Here is a 20,454-nt window from a genome sequence, read left to right on the forward strand (position 1 = left end):
TCTTGCATTGTCTTTCCGTCTATCTTGCATTGTCTTTCCGTCTATCTTACATTGTCTTTCCGTCTATCTTGTATTGTCTTTCCGTCTATCTTGTTTTCTCTTTTTTACTACTTCTATCTACCTCTATCTTTACGTCTATCTTCTAATGTCTTTTTGTCTATCTTGCTGTGTCTTTTTGTCTATCTTGCTCTGTCTTTCCGTCTATTTTTCATTGTCTTTCCGTCTATCTTGCATTGTCTTTCCATCTATCTTGCACTGTCTTTCCGTTTATTTTGCATTGTCTTTCCGTCTATCTTGCATTGTCTTTCCGTCTATCTTGCACTGTCTTTCCGTCTATCTTGCATTGTCTTTCCGTCTATCTTGCACTGTCTTTCCGTCTATCTTGCATTGTCTTTCCGTCTATCTTGCTTTCTCTTTTTTACTTTGTCTATCTTCCTCTATCTTTTCCTCTATCTTGTAATGTCTTTCCGTCTGTCTTGCTGTGTCTTTTTATCTATCTTGCTCTGTCTTTCCGTCTATCATGCATTGTCTTTCCGTCTATCTTGCATTTTCTTTCCGTCTATCTTGCATTGTCTTTCAGTCTATCTTGCACTGTCTTTCCGTCTATCTTGCACTGTCTTTCCGTCTATCTTGCTTTGTCTTTCCATTATTCATGCTCTTTCTATGTTACCCTGTCTATCTTGCTCTGTTTTTCCAACTATCATGCTCTTTCTATCTTACTTTGTCTACCTTGCATTGTCTTTCCGTCTATCTTGCATTGTCTTTCCGTCTATCTTACATTGTCTTTCCGTCTATCTTGTATTGTCTTTCCGTATATCTTGCTTTCTCTTTTTTACTACTTCTATCTACCTCTATATTTACGTCTATCTTGTAATGTCTTTCTGTCTATCTTGCTGTGTCTTTTTGTCTATCTTGCTCTGTCTTTCCGTCTATTTTTCATTGTCTTTCCGTCTATCTTGCATTGTCTTTCCGTCTATCTTGCACTGTCTTTCCGTCTATTTTGCATTGTCTTTCCGTCTATCTTGCATTCTCTTTCCGTCTATCTAGCTCTGTCTTTTTGTCTATCTTACTCTGTCTTTCTGTCTATCTTGCATTCTCTTTCCATCTATCTTGCTTTCTCTTTACATTATTCATGCTCTTTCTATGTTACCCTGTCTATCTTGTTCTGTTTTTCCAACTATCATGCTCTTCCTATCTTTGTCTATTTTGCCCTGTCATTCCTTCTATCTTGTATTGTCTTTCCGTCTATCTAGCTCTGTCTTTTTGTCTATCTTGCTCTATCTTTCCGTCTATCTTGCATTGTCTTTCCGTTTATCTTGCACTTTCTTTCCGTCTATTTTGCCTTCTCTTTTTTACTTTGTCTAGCTTCCTCTATCTTTACGTATATCTTGTAATGTCTTTCCGTCTATCTTGCTTTCTCTTTTTACTATGTCTATCTACCTCTATCTTTTTGTCTATCTTGTATTGTCTTTCCGTCTATCTTGCTCTGTCTTTCCGTCTATTTTTCATTGTCTTTCCGTCTATCTTGCATTGTCTTTCCATCTATCTTGCACTGTCTTTCCGTCTATCTTGCACTGTCTTTCCGTCTATCTTGCACTGTCTTATCATTTAATTTGCTTATTTTTTCTGTCTATCTTGCACTGTCTTTCCGTCTATCTTGCTTTGTCTTTCCATTATTCATGCTCTTTCTATGTTACTCTGTCTATCTTGCTCTGTTTTTCCAACTATCATGCTCTTTCTATCTTACTTTGTCTATCTTGCTTTGTCTTTCCGTCTATCTTAAATTGTCTTTCCGTCTATCTTGCATTGTCTTTCCGTCTATCTTGCTTTGTCTTTCCGTCTATCTTGCACTGTCTTTCCGACTATCTTGCACTGTCTTATCATTTATTTTGCTCAGTTTTTATGTCTATCTTGCTCTGTCTTTCCGTCTATCTTGCTTTGTCTTTCCATTATTCATGCTCTTTCTATGCTACCCTGTCTATCTTGCTCTGTTTTTCCAACTATATTGCTCTTTCTATCTTACTTTGTCTATCTTGCATTGTCTTTCCGTCTATCTTGCACTGTCTTTCCGTCTATCTTACATTGTCTTTCCGTCTATCTTGTATTGTCTTTCCGTATATCTTGCTTTCTCTTTTTTACTACTTCTATCTACCTCTATATTTACGTCTATCTTGTAATGTCTTTCTGTCTATCTTGCTGTGTCTTTTTGTCTATCTTGCTCTGTATTTCCGTCTATTTTTCATTGTCTTTCCGTCTATCTTGCATTGTCTTTCCGTCTATCGTGCACTGTCTTTCCGTCTTTTTTGCATTGTCTTTCGGTCTATTTTGCATTGTCTTTCCGTCTATCTAGCTCTGTCTTTTTGTCTATCTTACTCTGTCTTTCTGTCTATCTTTCATTGTCTTTCCGTCTATCTTGCATTGTCTTTCAGTCTATCTTGCACTGTCTTTCCGTCTATCTTGCACTGTCTTTCCGTCTATCTTGCTTTGTCTTTCCATTATTCATGCTCTTTCTATGTTACCCTGTCTATCTTGCTCTGTTTTTCCAACTATCATGCTCTTTCTATCTTACTTTGTCTATCTTGCATTGTCTTTCCGTCTATCTTGCATTGTCTTTCCGTCTATCTTACATTGTCTTTCCATCTATCTTGTATTGTCTTTCCGTATATCTTGCTTTCTCTTTTTTACTACTTCTATCTACCTCTATATTTACGTCTATCTTGTAATGTCTTTCTGTCTATCTTGCTGTGTCTTTTTGTCTATCTTGCTCTGTCTTTCCGTCTATTTTTCATTGTCTTTCCGTCTATCTTGCATTGTCTTTCCGTCTATCTTGCACTGTCTTTCCGTCTATTTTGCATTGTCTTTCCGTCTATCTTGCATTGTCTTTCCGTCTATCTAGCTCTGTCTTTTTGTCTATCTTACTCTGTCTTTCTGTCTATCTTGCATTGTCTTTCCGTCTATCTTGCATTGTCTTTCAGTCTATCTTGCACTGTCTTTCCGTCTATCTTGCACTGTCTTTCCGTCTATCTTGCTTTGTCTTTCCATTATTCATGCTCTTTCTATGTTACCCTGTCTATCTTGTTCTGTTTTTCCAACTATCATGCTCTTCCTATCTTTGTCTATTTTGCCCTGTCATTCCTTCTATCTTGTATTGTCTTTCCGTCTATCTAGCTCTGTCTTTTTGTCTATCTTGCTCTATCTTTCCGTCTATCTTGCATTGTCTTTCCGTTTATCTTGCACTTTCTTTCCGTCAATTTTGCTTTCTCTTTTTTACTTTGTCTAGCTTCCTCTATCTTTACGTCTATCTTGTAATGTCTTTCCGTCTATCTTGCTTTGTCTTTCCGTCTATCTTGCATTGTCTTTCCGTCTATCTTGCTTTCTCTTTTTACTATGTCTATCTACCTCTATCTTTTTGTCTATCTTGTATTGTCTTTCCGTCTATCTTGCTGAGTCTTTTTATCTATCTTGCTCTGTCTTTCCGTCTATCTTCCACTGTCTTTCCGTCTATCTTGCACTGTCTTTCCATCTATCATGCTTTGTCTTTCTATTATTCAAGCTCTTTCTATGTTACCCAGTCTATCTTGCTCTGTTTTTCCAACTATCATGCTCTTTCTATGTTACTTTGTCTATTTTGCTCTGTAATTCCGTCTATCTTGCATTGTCTTTCCGTCTATCTAGCTCTGTCTTTCCGTCTATCTTGCATTGTCTTTCCGTCTATCTTGCTGTGTCTTTTTGTCTATCTTGCTCTGTCTTTCCGTCTATCTTGCATTGTCTTTCCGTCTATCTTGCATTGTCTTTCCATCTATCTTGCACTGTCTTTCCGTCTATCTTGCACTGTCTTTCCGTCTATCTTGCACTGTCTTATCATTTAATTTGCTTATTTTTTCTGTCTATCTTGCACTGTCTTTCCGTCTATCTTGCTTTGTCTTTCCATTATTCATGCTCTTTCTATGTTACTCTGTCTATCTTGCTCTGTTTTTCCAACTATCATGCTCTTTCTATCTTACTTTGTCTATCTTGCTTTGTCTTTCCGTCTATCTTAAATTGTCTTTCCGTCTATCTTGCATTTTCTTTCCGTCTATCTTGTATTGTCTTTCCGTATATCTTGCTTTCTCTTTTTTACTATGTCTATCTACCTCTATCTTTACGTTTATCTTGTAATGTCTTTCTGTCTATCTTGCTGTGTCTTTTTGTCTATCTTGCTCTGTCTTTCCGTCTATTTTGCATTGTCTTTCCGTCTATCTTGCATTGTCTTTCCGTCTATCTTGCACTGTCTTTCAGTCTATCTTGCACTGTCTTTCCGTCTATCTTGCACTTTCTTATCCTTTAATTTGCTCAGTTTTTCTGTAAATCTTGCACTGTCTTTCCGTCTATCTTGCTTTGTCTTTCCATTATTCATGCTCTTTCTATGTTACCCTGTCTATCTTGTTCTGTTTTTCCAACTATCATGCTCTTCCTATCTTTGTCTATTTTGCCCTGTCATTCCTTCTATCTTGTTTTGTCTTTCCGTCTATCTAGCTCTGTCTTTTTGTCTATCTTGCTCTATCTTTCCGTCTATCTTGCATTGTCTTTCCGTTTATCTTGCACTTTCTTTCCGTCTATTTTGCTTTCTCTTTTTTACTTTGTCTAGCTTCCTCTATCTTTACGTATATCTTGTAATGTCTTTCCGTCTATATTGCTTTGTCTTTCCGTCTATCTTGCTTTTTCTTTTTACTATGTCTATCTACCTCTATCTTTTTGTCTATCTTGCTCTGTCTTTCCGTCTATCTTCCACTGTCTTTCCGTCTATCTTGCACTGTCTTTCCGTCTATCTTGCTTTGTCTTTCTATTATTCAAGCTCTTTCTATGTTACCCAGTCTATCTTGCTCTGTTTTTCCAACTATCATGCTCTTTCTATGTTACTTTGTCTATTTTGCTCTGTAATTCCGTCTATCTTGCATTATCTTTCCGTCTATCTAGCTCTGTCTTTCCGTCTATCTTGCATTGTCTTTCCGTCTATCTAGCTCTGTCTTTTTGTCTATCTTGCTCTGTCTTTCCATCTATCTTGCATTGTCTTTCCGTCTATCTTGCATTGTCTTTCCATCTATCTTGCACTGTCTTTCCGTCTATCTTGCACTGTCTTTCCGTCTATCTTGCACTGTCTTATCATTTAATTTGCTTATTTTTTCTGTCTATCTTGCACTGTCTTTCCGTCTATCTTGCTTTGTCTTTCAATTATTCATGCTCTTTCTATGTTACTCTGTCTATCTTGCTCTGTTTTTCCAACTATCATGCTCTTTCTATCTTACTTTGTCTATCTTGCTTTGTCTTTCCGTCTATCTTAAATTGTCTTTTTGTCTATCTTGCATTGTCTTTCCGTCTATCTTGCTTTGTCTTTCCGTCTATCTTGCACTGTCTTTCCGACTATCTTGCACTGTCTTATCATTTATTTTGCTCAGTTTTTATGTGTATCTTGCTCTGTCTTTCCGTCTATCTTGCTTTGTCTTTCCATTATTCATGCTCTTTCTATGCTACCCTGTCTATCTTGCTCTGTTTTTCTAACTATCATGCTCTTTCTATCTTACTTTGTCTATCTTGCATTGTCTTTCCGTCTATCTTGCACTGTCTTTCCGACTATCATGCTCTTTCTTTCTTACTTTGTCTATCTTGCATTATCTTTCCGTCTATCTTGCATTGTCTTTCTGTCTATCTTGCTTTCTCTTTTTTACTTTGTCTAGCTTCCTCTATCTTTTCCTCTATCTTGTAATGTCTTTCCGTCTGTCTTGCTGTGTCTTTTTATCTATCTTGCTCTGTCTTTCCGTCTATCTTGCATTGTCTTTCAGTCTATCTTGCACTGTCTTTCCGTCTATCTTGCACTATCTTTCCGACTATCTTGCACTGTGTTATTATTTATTTTGCTCAGTTTTTCTGTCTATCTTGCACTGTCTTTCCGTCTATCTTGCTTTGTCTTTCCATTATTCATGCTCTTTCTATGTTACCCTGTCTATCTTGCTCTGTTTTTCCAACTATCATGCTCTTTCTATCTTACTTTGTCTATCTTGCATTGTCTTTCCGTCTATCTTGCATTGTCTTTCCGTCTATCTTACATTGTCTTTCCGTCTATCTTGTATTGTCTTTCCGTCTATCTTGTTTTCTCTTTTTTACTACTTCTATCTACCTCTATCTTTACGTCTATCTTGTAATGTCTTTTTGTCTATCTTGCTGTGTCTTTTTGTCTATCTTGCTCTGTCTTTCCGTCTATTTTTCATTGTCTTTCCGTCTATCTTGCATTGTCTTTCCATCTATCTTGCACTGTCTTTCCGTTTATTTTGCATTGTCTTTCCGTCTATCTTGCATTGTCTTTCCGTCTATCTTGCACTGTCTTTCCGTCTATCTTGCATTGTCTTTCCGTCTATCTTGCTTTCTCTTTTTTACTTTGTCTATCTTCCTCTATCTTTTCCTCTATCTTGTAATGTCTTTCCGTCTGTCTTGCTGTGTCTTTTTATCTATCTTGCTCTGTCTTTCCGTCTATCTTGCATTGTCTTTCCGTCTATCTTGCATTGTCTTTCCGTCTATCTTGCATTGTCTTTCAGTCTATCTTGCACTGTCTTTCTGTCTATCTTGCACTGTCTTTCCGTCTATCTTGCTTTGTCTTTCCATTATTCATGCTCTTTCTATGTTACCCTGTCTATCTTGTTCTGTTTTTCCAACTATCATGCTCTTCCTATCTTTGTCTATTTTGCCCTGTCATTCCTTCTATCTTGTATTGTCTTTCCGTTTATCTAGCTCTGTCTTTTTGTCTATCTTGCTCTATCTTTCCGTCTATCTTGCATTGTCTTTCCGTTTATCTTGCACTTTCTTTCCGTCTATTTTGCTTTCTCTTTTTTACTTTGTCTAGCTTCCTCTATCTTTACGTATATCTTGTAATGTCTTTCCGTCTATCTTGCTTTGTCTTTCCGTCTATCTTGCTTTTTCTTTTTACTATGTCTATCTACCTCTATCTTTTTGTCTATCTTGTATTGTCTTTCCGTCTATCTTGCTGAGTCTTTTTATCTATCTTGCTCTGTCTTTCCGTCTATCTTCCACTGTCTTTCCGTCTATCTTGCACTGTCTTTCCGTCTATCTTGCTTTGTCTTTCTATTATTCAAGCTCTTTCTATGTTACCCAGTCTATATTGCTCTGTTTTTCCAACTATCATGCTCTTTCTATGTTACTTTGTCTATTTTGCTCTGTAATTCCGTCTATCTTGCATTATCTTTCCATCTATCTAGCTCTGTCTTTCCGTCTATCTTGCATTGTCTTTCCGTCTATCTTGCTCTTTCTTTTTGTCTATCTTGCTCTGTCTTTCCATCTATCTTGCATTGTCTTTCCGTCTATCTTGCATTGTCTTTTCATCTATCTTGCACTGTCTTTCCGTCTATCTTGCACTGTCTTTCCGTCTATCTTGCACTGTCTTATCATTTAATTTGCTTATTTTTTCTGTCTATCTTGCACTGTCTTTCCGTCTATCTTGCTTTGTCTTTCCATTATTCATGCTCTTTCTATGTTACTCTGTCTATCTTGCTCTGTTTTTCCAACTATCATGCTCTTTCTATCTTACTTTGTCTATCTTGCTTTGTCTTTCCGTCTATCTTAAATTGTCTTTCCGTCTATCTTGCATTGTCTTTCCATCTATCTTGCTTTGTCTTTCCGTCTATCTTGCACTGTCTTTCCGACTATCTTGCACTGTCTTATCATTTATTTTGCTCAGTTTTTATGTCTATCTTGCTCTGTCTTTCCGTCTATCTTGCTTTGTCTTTCCATTATTCATGCTCTTTCTATGCTACCCTGTCTATCTTGCTCTGTTTTTCCAACTATCATGCTCTTTCTATCTTACTTTGTCTATCTTGCATTGTCTTTCCGTCTATCTTGCATTGTCTTTCCGTCTATCTTGCATTGTCTTTCAGTCTATCTTGCACTGTCTTTCTGTCTATCTTGCACTGTCTTTCCGTCTATCTTGCTTTGTCTTTCCATTATTCATGCTCTTTCTATGTTACCCTGTCTATCTTGTTCTGTTTTTCCAACTATCATGCTCTTCCTATCTTTGTCTATTTTGCCCTGTCATTCCTTCTATCTTGTATTGTCTTTCCGTTTATCTAGCTCTGTCTTTTTGTCTATCTTGCTCTATCTTTCCGTCTATCTTGCATTGTCTTTCCGTTTATCTTGCACTTTCTTTCCGTCTATTTTGCTTTCTCTTTTTTACTTTGTCTAGCTTCCTCTATCTTTACGTATATCTTGTAATGTCTTTCCGTCTATCTTGCTTTGTCTTTCCGTCTATCTTGCTTTTTCTTTTTACTATGTCTATCTACCTCTATCTTTTTGTCTATCTTGTATTGTCTTTCCGTCTATCTTGCTGAGTCTTTTTATCTATCTTGCTCTGTCTTTCCGTCTATCTTCCACTGTCTTTCCGTCTATCTTGCACTGTCTTTCCGTCTATCTTGCTTTGTCTTTCTATTATTCAAGCTCTTTCTATGTTACCCAGTCTATATTGCTCTGTTTTTCCAACTATCATGCTCTTTCTATGTTACTTTGTCTATTTTGCTCTGTAATTCCGTCTATCTTGCATTATCTTTACATCTATCTAGCTCTGTCTTTCCGTCTATCTTGCATTGTCTTTCCGTCTATCTTGCTCTTTCTTTTTGTCTATCTTGCTCTGTCTTTCCATCTATCTTGCATTGTCTTTCCGTCTATCTTGCATTGTCTTTTCATCTATCTTGCACTGTCTTTCCGTCTATCTTGCACTGTCTTTCCGTCTATCTTGCACTGTCTTATCATTTAATTTGCTTATTTTTTCTGTCTATCTTGCACTGTCTTTCCGTCTATCTTGCTTTGTCTTTCCATTATTCATGCTCTTTCTATGTTACTCTGTCTATCTTGCTCTGTTTTTCCAACTATCATGCTCTTTCTATCTTACTTTGTCTATCTTGCTTTGTCTTTCCGTCTATCTTAAATTGTCTTTCCGTCTATCTTGCATTGTCTTTCCATCTATCTTGCTTTGTCTTTCCGTCTATCTTGCACTGTCTTTCCGACTATCTTGCACTGTCTTATCATTTATTTTGCTCAGTTTTTATGTCTATCTTGCTCTGTCTTTCCGTCTATCTTGCTTTGTCTTTCCATTATTCATGCTCTTTCTATGCTACCCTGTCTATCTTGCTCTGTTTTTCCAACTATCATGCTCTTTCTATCTTACTTTGTCTATCTTGCATTGTCTTTCCGTCTATCTTGCACTGTCTTTCCGTCTATCTTACATTGTCTTTCCGTCTATCTTGTATTGTCTTTCCGTATATCTTGCTTTCTCTTTTTTACTACTTCTATCTACCTCTATATTTACGTCTATCTTGTAATGTCTTTCTGTCTATCTTGCTGTGTCTTTTTGTCTATCTTGCTCTGTCTTTCCGTCTATTTTTCATTGTCTTTCCGTCTATCTTGCATTGTCTTTCCGTCTATCGTGCACTGTCTTTCCGTCTATTTTGCATTGTCTTTCGGTCTATTTTGCATTGTCTTTCTGTCTATCTAGCTCTGTCTTTTTGTCTATCTTACTCTGTCTTTCTGTCTATCTTGCATTGTCTTTCCGTCTATCTTGCATTGTCTTTCAGTCTATCTTGCACTGTCTTTCCGTCTATCTTGCACTGTCTTTCCGTCTATCTTGCTTTGTCTTTCCATTATTCATGCTCTTTCTATGTTACCCTGTCTATCTTGCTCTGTTTTTCCAACTATCATGCTCTTTCTATCTTACTTTGTCTATCTTGCATTGTTTTTCCGTCTATCTTGCATTGTCTTTCCGTCTATCTTACATTGTCTTTCCGTCTATCTTGTATTGTCTTTCCGTATATCTTGCTTTCTCTTTTTTACTACTTCTATCTACCTCTATATTTACGTCTATCTTGTAATGTCTTTCTGTCTATCTTGCTGTGTCTTTTTGTCTATCTTGCTCTGTCTTTCCGTCTATTTTTCATTGTCTTTCCGTCTATCTTGCATTGTCTTTCCGTCTATCTTGCACTGTCTTTCCGTCTATTTTGCATTGTCTTTCCGTCTATCTTGCATTGTCTTTCCGTCTATCTAGCTCTGTCTTTTTGTCTATCTTACTCTGTCTTTCTGTCTATCTTGCATTGTCTTTCCATCTATCTTGCTTTGTCTTTACATTATTCATGCTCTTTCTATGTTACCCTGTCTATCTTGTTCTGTTTTTCCAACTATCATGCTCCTCCTACCTTTGTCTATTTTGCCCTGTCATTCCTTCTATCTTGTATTGTCTTTCCGTCTATCTAGCTCTGTCTTTTTGTCTATCTTGCTCTATCTTTCCGTCTATCTTGCATTGTCTTTCCGTTTATCTTGCACTTTCTTTCCGTCTATTTTGCTTTCTCTTTTTTACTTTGTCTAGTTTCCTCTATCTTTACGTCTATCTTGTAATGTCTTTCCGTCTATCTTGCTTTGTCTTTCCGTCTATCTTGCATTGTCTTTCCGTCTATCTTGCTTTCTCTTTTTACTATGTCTATCTACCTCTATCTTTTTGTCTATCTTGTATTGTCTTTCCGTCTATCTTGCTGAGTCTTTTTATCTATCTTGCTCTGTCTTTCCGTCTATCTTCCACTGTCTTTCCGTCTATCTTGCACTGTCTTTCCATCTATCATGCTTTGTCTTTCCATTATTCATGCTCTTTCTATGTTACTCTGTCTATCTTGCTCTGTTTTTCCAACTATCATGCTCTTTCTATCTTACTTTGTCTATCTTGCTTTGTCTTTCCGTCTATCTTAAATTGTCTTTCCGTCTATCTTGCATTGTCTTTCCGTCTATCTTGCTTTGTCTTTCCGTCTATCTTGCACTGTCTTTCCGACTATCTTGCACTGTCTTATCATTTATTTTGCTCAGTTTTTATGTCTATCTTGCTCTGTCTTTCCATTATTCATGCTCTTTCTATGCTACCCTGTCTATCTTGCTCTGTTTTTCCAACTATCATGCTCTTTCTATCTTACTTTGTCTATCTTGCATTGTCTTTCCGTCTATCTTGCACTGTCTTTCCGTCTATCTTACATTGTCTTTCCGTCTATCTTGTATTGTCTTTCCGTATATCTTGCTTTCTCTTTTTTACTACTTCTATCTACCTCTATATTTACGTCTATCTTGTAATGTCTTTCTGTCTATCTTGCTGTGTCTTTTTGTCTATCTTGCTCTGTCTTTCCGTCTATTTTTCATTGTCTTTCCGTCTATCTTGCATTGTCTTTCCGTCTATCGTGCACTGTCTTTCCGTCTATTTTGCATTGTCTTTCGGTCTATTTTGCATTGTCTTTCCGTCTATCTAGCTCTGTCTTTTTGTCTATCTTACTCTGTCTTTCTGTCTATCTTGCATTGTCTTTCCGTCTATCTTGCATTGTCTTTCAGTCTATCTTGCACTGTCTTTCCGTCTATCTTGCACTGTCTTTCCGTCTATCTTGCTTTGTCTTTCCATTATTCATGCTCTTTCTATGTTACCCTGTCTATCTTGCTCTGTTTTTCCAACTATCATGCTCTTTCTATCTTACTTTGTCTATCTTGCATTGTCTTTCCGTCTATCTTGCATTGTCTTTCCGTCTATCTTACATTGTCTTTCCGTCTATCTTGTATTGTCTATCCGTATATCTTGCTTTCTCTTTTTTACTACTTCTATCTACCTCTATATTTACGTCTATCTTGTAATGTCTTTCTGTCTATCTTGCTGTGTCTTTTTGTCTATCTTGCTCTGTCTTTCCGTCTATTTTTCATTGTCTTTCCGTCTATCTTGCATTGTCTTTCCGTCTATCTTGCACTGTCTTTCCGTCTATTTTGCATTGTCTTTCCGTCTATCTTGCATTGTCTTTCCGTCTATCTAGCTCTGTCTTTTTGTCTATCTTACTCTGTCTTTCTGTCTATCTTGCATTGTCTTTCCATCTATCTTGCTTTGTCTTTACATTATTCATGCTCTTTCTATGTTACCCTGTCTATCTTGTTCTGTTTTTCCAACTATCATGCTCCTCCTACCTTTGTCTATTTTGCCCTGTCATTCCTTCTATCTTGTATTGTCTTTCCGTCTATCTAGCTCTGTCTTTTTGTCTATCTTGCTCTATCTTTCCGTCTATCTTGCATTGTCTTTCCGTTTATCTTGCACTTTCTTTCCGTCTATTTTGCTTTCTCTTTTTTACTTTGTCTAGTTTCCTCTATCTTTACGTCTATCTTGTAATGTCTTTCCGTCTATCTTGCTTTGTCTTTCCGTCTATCTTGCATTGTCTTTCCGTCTATCTTGCTTTCTCTTTTTACTATGTCTATCTACCTCTATCTTTTTGTCTATCTTGTATTGTCTTTCCGTCTATCTTGCTGAGTCTTTTTATCTATCTTGCTCTGTCTTTCCGTCTATCTTCCACTGTCTTTCCGTCTATCTTGCACTGTCTTTCCATCTATCATGCTTTGTCTTTCCATTATTCATGCTCTTTCTATGTTACTCTGTCTATCTTGCTCTGTTTTTCCAACTATCATGCTCTTTCTATCTTACTTTGTCTATCTTGCTTTGTCTTTCCGTCTATCTTAAATTGTCTTTCCGTCTATCTTGCATTGTCTTTCCGTCTATCTTGCTTTGTCTTTCCGTCTATCTTGCACTGTCTTTCCGACTATCTTGCACTGTCTTATCATTTATTTTGCTCAGTTTTTATGTCTATCTTGCTCTGTCTTTCCATTATTCATGCTCTTTCTATGCTACCCTGTCTATCTTGCTCTGTTTTTCCAACTATCATGCTCTTTCTATCTTACTTTGTCTATCTTGCATTGTCTTTCCGTCTATCTTGCACTGTCTTTCCGTCTATCTTACATTGTCTTTCCGTCTATCTTGTATTGTCTTTCCGTATATCTTGCTTTCTCTTTTTTACTACTTCTATCTACCTCTATATTTACGTCTATCTTGTAATGTCTTTCTGTCTATCTTGCTGTGTCTTTTTGTCTATCTTGCTCTGTCTTTCCGTCTATTTTTCATTGTCTTTCCGTCTATCTTGCATTGTCTTTCCGTCTATCGTGCACTGTCTTTCCGTCTATTTTGCATTGTCTTTCGGTCTATTTTGCATTGTCTTTCCGTCTATCTAGCTCTGTCTTTTTGTCTATCTTACTCTGTCTTTCTGTCTATCTTGCATTGTCTTTCCGTCTATCTTGCATTGTCTTTCAGTCTATCTTGCACTGTCTTTCCGTCTATCTTGCACTGTCTTTCCGTCTATCTTGCTTTGTCTTTCCATTATTCATGCTCTTTCTATGTTACCCTGTCTATCTTGCTCTGTTTTTCCAACTATCATGCTCTTTCTATCTTACTTTGTCTATCTTGCATTGTCTTTCCGTCTATCTTGCATTGTCTTTCCGTCTATCTTACATTGTCTTTCCGTCTATCTTGTATTGTCTATCCGTATATCTTGCTTTCTCTTTTTTACTACTTCTATCTACCTCTATATTTACGTCTATCTTGTAATGTCTTTCTGTCTATCTTGCTGTGTCTTTTTGTCTATCTTGCTCTGTCTTTCCGTCTATTTTTCATTGTCTTTCCGTCTATCTTGCATTGTCTTTCCGTCTATCTTGCACTGTCTTTCCGTCTATTTTGCATTGTCTTTCCGTCTATCTTGCATTGTCTTTCCGTCTATCTAGCTCTGTCTTTTTGTCTATCTTACTCTGTCTTTCTGTCTATCTTGCATTGTCTTTCCATCTATCTTGCTTTGTCTTTACATTATTCATGCTCTTTCTATGTTACCCTGTCTATCTTGTTCTGTTTTTCCAACTATCATGCTCTTCCTATCTTTGTCTATTTTGCCCTGTCATTCCTTCTATCTTGTATTGTCTTTCCGTCTATCTAGCTCTGTCTTTTTGTCTATCTTGCTCTATCTTTCCGTCTATCTTGCATTGTCTTTCCGTTTATCTTGCACTTTCTTTCCGTCTATTTTGCTTTCTCTTTTTTACTTTGTCTAGCTTCCTCTATCTTTACGTCTATCTTGTAATGTCTTTCCGTCTATCTTGCTTTCTCTTTTTACTATGTCTATCTACCTCTATCTTTTTGTCTATCTTGTATTGTCTTTCCGTCTATCTTGCTGAGTCTTTTTATCTATCTTGCTCTGTCTTTCCATCTATCTTCCACTGTCTTTCCGTCTATCTTGCACTGTCTTTCCATCTTTCATGCTTTGTCTTTCTATTATTCAAGCTCTTTCTATGTTACCCAGTCTATCTTGCTCTGTTTTTCCAACTATCATGCTCTTTCTATGTTACTTTGTCTATTTTGCTCTGTAATTCCGTCTATCTTGCATTGTCTTTCCGTCTATCTAGCTCTGTCTTTCCGTCTATCTTGCATTGTCTTTCCGTCTATCTTGCATTGTCTTTCCATCTATCTTGCACTGTCTTTCCGTCTATCTTGCACTGTCTTTCCGTCTATCTTGCACTGTCTTATCATTTAATTTGCTTATTTTTTCTGTCTATCTTGCACTGTCTTTCCGTCTATCTTGCTTTGTCTTTCCATTATTCATGCTCTTTCTATGTTACTCTGTCTATCTTGCTCTGTTTTTCCAACTATCATGCTCTTTCTATCTTACTTTGTCTATCTTGCTCTGTCTTTCCGTCTATCTTGCATTGTCTTTCCGTCTATCTTGCATTGTCTTTCAGTCTATCTTGCACTGTCTTTCCGTCTATCTTGCACTATCTTTCCGACTATCTTGCACTGTGTTATTATTTATTTTGCTCAGTTTTTCTGTCTATCTTGCACTGTCTTTCCGTCTATCTTGCTTTGTCTTTCCATTATTCATGCTCTTTCTATGTTACCCTGTCTATCTTGCTCTGTTTTTCCAACTATCATGCTCTTTCTATCTTACTTTGTCTATCTTGCATTGTCTTTCCGTCTATCTTGCATTGTCTTTCCGTCTATCTTACATTGTCCCTCCGTCTATCTTGTATTGTCTTTCCGTCTATCTTGTTTTCTCTTTTTTACTACTTCTATCTACCTCTATCTTTACGTCTATCTTGTAATGTCTTTTTGTCTATCTTGCTGTGTCTTTTTGTCTATCTTGCTCTGTCTTTCCGTCTATTTTTCATTGTCTTTCCGTCTATCTTGCATTGTCTTTCCATCTATCTTGCACTGTCTTTCCGTTTATTTTGCATTGTCTTTCCGTCTATCTTGCATTGTCTTTCCGTCTATCTTGCACTGTCTTTCCGTCTATCTTGCACTGTCTTTCCGTCTATCTTGCTTTGTCTTTCCATTATTCATGCTCTTTCTATGTTACCCTGTCTATCTTGCTCTGTTTTTCCAACTATCATGCTCTTTCTATCTTACTTTGTCTATCTTGCATTGTCTTTCCATCTATCTTGCATTGTCTTTCCGTCTATCTTACATTGTCTTTCCGTCTATCTTGTATTGTCTTTCCGTATATCTTGCTTTCTCTTTTTTACTACTTCTATCTACCTCTATATTTACGTCTATCTTGTAATGTCTTTCTGTCTATCTTGCTGTGTCTTTTTGTCTATCTTGCTCTGTCTTTCCGTCTATTTTTCATTGTCTTTCCGTCTATCTTGCATTGTCTTTCCGTCTATCTTGCACTGTCTTTCCGTCTATTTTGCATTGTCTTTCCGTCTATCTAGCTCTGTCTTTTTTGTCTATCTTACTCTGTCTTTCTGTCTATCTTGCATTCTCTTTCCATCTATCTTGCTTTCTCTTTACATTATTCATGCTCTTTCTATGTTACCCTGTCTATCTTGTTCTGTTTTTCCAACTATCATGCTCTTCCTATCTTTGTCTATTTTGCCCTGTCATTCCTTCTATCTTGTATTGTCTTTCCGTCTATCTAGCTCTGTCTTTTTGTCTATCTTGCTCTATCTTTCCGTCTATCTTGCATTGTCTTTCCGTTTATCTTGCACTTTCTTTCCGTCTATTTTGCTTTCTCTTTTTTACTTTGTCTAGCTTCCTCTATCTTTACGTATATCTTGTAATGTCTTTCCGTCTATCTTGCTTTGTCTTTCCGTCTATCTTGCTTTTTCTTTTTACTATGTCTATCTACCTCTATCTTTTTGTCTATCTTGTATTGTCTTTCCGTCTATCTTGCTGAGTCTTTTTATCTATCTTGCTCTGTCTTTCCGTCTATCTTCCACTGTCTTTCCGTCTATCTTGCACTGTCTTTCCGTCTATCTTGCTTTGTCTTTCTATTATTCAAGCTCTTTCTATGTTACCCAGTCTATCTTGCTCTGTTTTTCCAACTATCATGCTCTTTCTATGTTACTTTGTCTATTTTGCTCTGTAATTCCGTCTATCTTGCATTATCTTTCCGTCTATCTAGCTCTGTCTTTCCGTCTATCTTGCATTGTCTTTCCGTCTATCTTGCTCTGTCTTTTTGTCTATCTTGCTCTGTCTTTCCATCTATCTTGCATTGTCTTTCCGTCTATCTTGCATTGTCTTTCCATCTATCTTGCACTGTCTTTCCGTCTATCTTGCACTGTCTTTCCGTCTATCTTGCACTGTCTTATCATTTAATTTGCTTATTTTTTCTGTCTATCTTGCACTGTCTTTCCGTCTATCTTGCTTTGTCTTTCCATTATTCATGCTCTTTCTATGTTACTCTGTCTATCTTGCTCTGTTTTTCCAACTATCATGCTCTTTCTATCTTACTTTGTCTATCTTGCTTTGTCTTTCCGTCTATCTTAAATTGTCTTTCCGTCTATCTTGCATTGTCTTTCCATCTATCTTGCTTTGTCTTTCCGTCTATCTTGCACTGTCTTTCCGACTATCTTGCACTGTCTTATCATTTATTTTGCTCAGTTTTTATGTCTATCTTGCTCTGTCTTTCCGTCTATCTTGCTTTGTCTTTCCATTATTCATGCTCTTTCTATGCTACCCTGTCTATCTTGCTCTGTTTTTCCAACTATCATGCTCTTTCTATCTTACTTTGTCTATCTTGCATTGTCTTTCCGTCTATCTTGCACTGTCTTTCCGACTATCATGCTCTTTCTTTCTTACTTTGTCTATCTTGCATTATCTTTCCGTCTATCTTGCATTGTCTTTCTGTCTATCTTGCTTTCTCTTTTTTACTTTGTCTAGCTTCCTCTATCTTTTCCTCTATCTTGTAATGTCTTTCCGTCTGTCTTGCTGTGTCTTTTTATCTATCTTGCTCTGTCTTTCCATCTATCTTGCATTGTCTTTCCGTCTATCTTGCATTGTCTTTCAGTCTATCTTGCACTGTCTTTCCGTCTATCTTGCACTATCTTTCCGACTATCTTGCACTGTGTTATTATTTATTTTGCTCAGTTTTTCTGTCTATCTTGCACTGTCTTTCCGTCTATCTTGCTTTGTCTTTCCATTATTCAGGCTCTTTCTATGTTACCCTGTCTATCTTGCTCTGTTTTTCCAACTATCATGCTCTTTCTATCTTACTTTGTCTATCTTGCATTGTCTTTCGTCTATCTTGCATTGTCTTTCCATCTATCTTACATTGTCTTTCCGTCTATCTTGTATTGTCTTTCCGTCTATCTTGTTTTCTCTTTTTTACTACTTCTATCTACCTCTATCTTTACGTCTATCTTGTAATGTCTTTTTGTCTATCTTGCTGTGTCTTTTTGTCTATCTTGCTCTGTCTTTCCGTCTATTTTTTCATTGTCTTTCCGTCTATCTTGCATTGTCTTTTCATCTATCTTGCACTGTCTTTCCGTTTATTTTGCATTGTCTTTCCGTCTATCTTGCATTGTCTTTCCGTCTATCTTGCACTGTCTTTCCGTCTATCTTGCATTGTCTTTCCGTCTATCTTGCTTTCTCTTTTTTACTTTGTCTATCTTCCTCTATCTTTTCCTTTATCTTGTAATGTCTTTCCGTCTGTCTTGCTGTGTCTTTTATCTATCTTGCTCTGTCTTTCCGTCTATCTTGCATTGTCTTTCCGTCTATCTTGCATTGTCTTTCCGTCTATCTTGCATTGTCTTTCAGTCTATCTTGCACTGTCTTTCCGTCTATCTTGCACTGTCTTTCCGTCTATCTTGCTTTGTCTTTCCATTATTCATGCTCTTTCTATGTTACCCTGTCTATCTTGCTCTGTTTTTCCAACTATCATGCTCTTTCTATCTTACTTTGTCTATCTTGCATTGTCTTTCCGTCTATCTTGCATTGTCTTTCCGTCTATCTTACATTGTCTTTCCGTCTATCTTGTATTGTCTTTCCGTATATCTTGCTTTCTCTTTTTTACTACTTGTATCTACCTCTATATTTACGTCTATCTTGTAATGTCTTTCTGTCTATCTTGCTGTGTCTTTTTGTCTATCTTGCTCTGTCTTTCCGTCTATTTTTCATTGTCTTTCCGTCTATCTTGCATTGTCTTTCCGTCTATCTTGCACTGTCTTTCCGTCTATTTTGCATTGTCTTTCCGTCTATCTTGCATTGTCTTTCCGTCTATCTAGCTCTGTCTTTTTGTCTATCTTACTCTGTCTTTCTGTCTATCTTGCATTCTCTTTCCATCTATCTTGCTTTCTCTTTACATTATTCATGCTCTTTCTATGTTACCCTGTCTATCTTGTTCTGTTTTTCCAACTATCATGCTCTTCCTATCTTTGTCTATTTTGCCCTTTCATTCCTTCTATCTTGTATTGTCTTTCCGTTTATCTAGCTCTGTCTTTTTGTCTATCTTGCTCTATCTTTCCGTCTATCTTGCATTGTCTTTCCGTTTATCTTGCACTTTCTTTCCGTCTATTTTGCTTTCTCTTTTTTACTTTGTCTAGCTTCCTCTATCTTTACGTATATCTTGTAATGTCTTTCCGTCTATCTTGCTTTGTCTTTCCGTCTATCTTGCTTTTTCTTTTTACTATGTCTATCTACCTCTATCTTTTTGTCTATCTTGTATTGTCTTTCCGTCTATCTTGCTGAGTCTTTTTATCTATCTTGCTCTGTCTTTCCGTCTATCTTCCACTGTCTTTCCGTCTATCTTGCACTGTCTTTCCGTCTATCTTGCTTTGTCTTTCTATTATTCAAGCTCTTTCTATGTTACCCAGTCTATCTTGCTCTGTTTTTCCAACTATCATGCTCTTTCTATGTTACTTTGTCTATTTTGCTCTGTAATTCCGTCTATCTTGCATTATCTTTCCGTCTATCTAACTCTTTCTTTCCGTCTATCTTGCATTTTCTTTCCGTCTATCTTGCTCTGTCTTTTTGTCTATCTTGCTCTGTCTTTCCATCTATCTTGCATTGTCTTTACGTCTATCTTGCTTTGTCTTTCCATCTATCTTGCACTGTATTTCCGTCTATCTTGCACTGTCTTTCCGTCTATCTTGCACTGTCTTATCATTTAATTTGCTTATTTTTTCTGTCTATCTTGCACTGTCTTTCCGTCTATCTTGCTTTGTCTTTCCATTATTCCTGCTCTTTCTATGTTACCCAGTCTATCTTGCTCTGTTTTTCCAACTATCATGCTCTTTCTATGTTACTTTGTCTATTTTGCTCTGTAATTCCGTCTATCTTGCATTATCTTTCCGTCTATCTAGCTCTGTCTTTCCGTCTATCTTGCATTGTCTTTCCGTCTATCTTGCTCTGTCTTTTTGTCTATCTTGCTCTGTCTTTCCATCTATCTTGCATTGTCTTTCCGTCTATCTTGCATTGTCTTTTCATCTATCTTGCACTGTCTTTCCGTCTATCTTGCACTGTCTTTCCGTCTATCATGCACTGTCTTATCATTTAATTTGCTTATTTTTTCTGTCTATCTTGCACTGTCTTTCCGTCTATCTTGCTTTGTCTTTCCATTATTCATGCTCTTTCTATGTTACTCTGTCTATCTTGCTCTGTTTTTCCAACTATCATGCTCTTTCTATCTTACTTTGTCTATCTTGCTTTTGTCTTTCCGTCTATCTTAAATTGTCTTTCCGTCTATCTTGCATTGTCTTTCCGTCTATCTTGCTTTGTCTTTCCGTCTATCTTGCACTGTCTTTCCGACTATCTTGCACTGTCTTATCATTTATTTTGCTCAGTTTTTATGTCTATCTTGCTCTGTCTTTCCATTATTCATGCTCTTTCTATGCTACCCTGTCTATCTTGCTCTGTTTTTCCAACTATCATGCTCTTTCTATCTTACCTTTGTCTATCTTGCATTGTCTTTCCGTCTATCTTGCACTGTCTTTCCTTCTATCTTACATTGTCTTTCCGTTCTATCTTGTATTGTCTTTCCGTATATCTTGCTTTCTCTTTTTTACTACTTCTATCTACCTCTATATTTACGTCTATCTTGTAATGTCTTTCTGTCTATCTTGCTGTGTCTTTTTGTCTATCTTGCTCTGTCTTTCCGTCTATTTTTCATTGTCTTTCCGTCTATCTTGCATTGTCTTTCCGTCTATCGTGCACTGTCTTTCCGTCTATTTTGCATTGTCTTTCGGTCTATTTTGCATTGTCTTTCCGTCTATCTAGCTCTGTCTTTTTGTCTATCTTGCTCTGTCTTTCCATCTATCTTGCATTGTCTTTCA

The sequence above is a fragment of the Mixophyes fleayi genome, chromosome 3 (genome assembly GCF_038048845.1).
Source record: "Mixophyes fleayi isolate aMixFle1 chromosome 3, aMixFle1.hap1, whole genome shotgun sequence".
Taxonomy (NCBI): Eukaryota; Metazoa; Chordata; class Amphibia; order Anura; family Limnodynastidae; genus Mixophyes; species Mixophyes fleayi.